The sequence below is a fragment of the Ochotona curzoniae genome, unplaced genomic scaffold (assembly GCF_017591425.1).
Source record: "Ochotona curzoniae isolate NIBS_2020 unplaced genomic scaffold, NIBS_Ocur_1.0 scaffold_3835, whole genome shotgun sequence".
Taxonomy (NCBI): domain Eukaryota; kingdom Metazoa; phylum Chordata; class Mammalia; order Lagomorpha; family Ochotonidae; genus Ochotona; species Ochotona curzoniae.
In genome coordinates, this window is record NW_024467114.1 from 182,889 (window position 1) to 186,012 (window position 3,124).

Here is a 3,124-nt window from a genome sequence, read left to right on the forward strand (position 1 = left end):
ACATATTTGTAGGACAACTTGTTATCCACAGAGGGCAGTTCCTGGGACTGAGGGTGGGGGCGGCCGTCCACGCTGCTGCTGGAAGCTCTGTCCCTTCTGAACCTGGCCAAGGCTATTTCTGCTGCTCCACATTCTAGAGGACGGCTTCACATACTGCTCCTTGATGTGAGAATAAACAGCCCCCAGCCAAAAGGAGCTCTCCACTGGTGCCGTGAGACATGTAGGAGTCTGGAAAGGCTGAGGTGGAGACAGGCCATGTTCTACTCACCAGGGACTTGGAAGACATGGGAGGGTGAGTCCTGCTGCAGACCTGCCAAGCCCTCTGCTGGGTATCTGGCATGGGAGGCACTCCAGCCAGTACAAAGCCAGCACAGAGTCTGCACTTTGTAGCAGACCCTAATTCACTTGAGGAGACCAGGAGTAGACACCTTAGGGATGGTTCATCCCCCAGTGTCCTTCCTAGGACTCGGCTGCCTTATGGAGAAGCTCATCCCTGAGGAGTAGTTGTCCCTGGAGACTTGGCCATTGCCTGGGTTTTCACTCCTTGGGATACTCTCCACAATGTGCTAGCACCCTAGTCTGCTGCAGGGCAACAACATTCCTGAGTTGAGCATGAGTATACACAGGCACCTCTTGCTGGACTGCAGCAGCGTGCTCTAAGTGCACGGAAACTCTCAGTGGCTCTTGGGTCACATGGCTTGCTCCTCTGTGCACAAGACTAGATCCCCTCTCTGACTCCAGGGTTTTGGAATTTATGGCCTAATAAGGCAGCTGGTTCTCTCTTCTCATTCTGTTAGATGCCTTTCCTTCTTCCTCCTCTCACTCCCTGCCTGGTTATCCCACTTTTCCATTGAGCACTGAGCACCCTCAGAAGTTACTTACTTACGTGTTTATGTCTGCCGCTCATCATTCTCCTAGGCCATGGGAGCAGGGCCCATTCTGACTACTGCTCCTGTTGCCACAGGCGGAGCATTCTTGGCTGAGCTGCCTGACAGACCTCTGATCCCCACAGTTCCAAGTTCAAGGAAGATTTGCTGAGCTGATCTCAGGTAGTGGCCCTATCCACAATGCTCTCTGCATCCTACTCTGGCAGCCAGAGTCCCATAGCAGGATCCCAGCTCTGGTTTGCAGTGGCAACAAAGATGGCATTGTGTTTACATGGCCTCCCAGCATACTAAAGAACCCACTTTGATACCAGTTATTACCGAACCCAGGACAGTACCCTGTCCTGAAGGTTACTGCAGTTCCTTAAACTTTTATAGTCTGAGACCGAACTCAAAAACTTTTGCACTGAAATGTAACTTCTGAAACTTACCACACAGAGACTTGCTTAAGTACATAAAAATGGATGAACAAGGATGCTTCAATGTAAACTTTCACAGAAATCACTCAAAGAGTGAGGAGCAGACAGACAAATCAGGGCTCATCCCCACATGGGGTTGGGGTGCTTATTAAAAGGCTGAGTGAGAACTCTGAGCACAAATATAGCAATATACTTAGTGACAGCATCGAATACTACTCCTCCCTTAAAAAAAAAAAAAGAATTTTCAGAACCTGAATTCTAAACCTGTTTACAATCTGTAAGTTATAACTGAGAACCTGAGTGCGGATGGCTACACACACACACACTTACACTGTGACACAGCCCAGGGAGAACTGATTTATAGGGAGTTTTACTTGGTCATATAATTCTACCAACTATTAAAACGATTATTTAAAAGGCAAGAGTGATAAGGTAAGAGAGAGGGAGGTTCTTCATCTATCAATTCGCTCCCCAAAACCTCACCAACATGGCTGGGGCCAGGAACCCCAGGCCCCTCCTGGTGTCCCACAGGGGTAGCAGCCACTCATGGGTGCCTGAGCCCCACTGGTGCACTAGAAGTGAGTTGGCATTCAAGGTCTCTCCCATTGGGTACCCCAAGCCGGGTTGCCAGAGTCATAGCTGCTGATTAACTGGCCACACTCCTCTCCCCAAGTTCTGTAGTTTAAAAAGCAAGTAAAATGTTACTCTGAATATTATGTAGCAGGCTGAACAGGGCTGCAGATCCGTGGCATGGCAATTCTATCCATTAGATCCTAACACTTCAGGACTGAAATCCCACTGTGTACCATTCCCAATTGCTGAGCTGGGGTTCTGGATCTTGACTTGGCACTCATGTCCTGCCCAGTCCATGCAACTCAATTCCTTTTTTTTTTCATTTTTAATTATATTTTTGATAATCTTTACATAGTTAATTAGGGCACAAGGGGTCAAGGGCTTTAGGAAAGTGGGTAAGACTATCATTTCCACACATTTTTTTTCTATATCTGGGGCAAAAGGGGAGGTAAAGGGAGAAGCGCCACCCAGTCTCCCACCCATCCCAGGTCCCCGATGCGGGGCATGCTCCGAGGGTCTTGATCAAGTGGTTTTGATAGTTCAACAGTTATGAATTGTTGCCAATCTCGCCATTCCAAGCACAAAGAAATCACTGCAGAATCCACTGGTTAACATAGTCCATCTTAGAGTCTCCGTTTGCCCTGTTTTTCACTGCCAACATATGGCTGGGGTAGTTGATTGATTTGTTCTGTCCTCTGTCTTTTCATGGTAGGGATCTGAATCCAGCAGCTCAATTGATGGGATCCCTAAAGAAACTTTGTCTGAGGTGAACCCAGACCAGGTTCTTGTGTGTACTTGCAAGCACGGGGCCTGGTACAGTCAATCACCTCAATCAGCTGGTGGTTGTAATTGCTGGGTCAGTTCTGTTTTCCACTGGAACCAATGGGTGTTGCAATCCAGCCTGATTATGCTCAGCACACACTCAGTCCTCACATAAACCAGTGGGAGCTGCAGCCTAGTTGGAGCAACCCACAATAACATCCACCAGGCCCACCCCCATCCTGGTTCCCATGCTTGCCATTATGTGCAGCAGACTAGTCCAGTCTGACTCATATCCCATTCAGCTCTCATACATGTCAGTGGGCATTGAAGCCTAGTTCAACCCAACCAGAACCACCATCCAGCCTACACACATGCTGTTGGGTGCCCTTCTGTCTAGCCATCCCTGCCCCTGTCCTGTTTTTGTGCCCTCCAGTGGGAGTGGCAATCCAAGAGGGAGGAGCCCACTATTTCCTTTCTAGACCACTC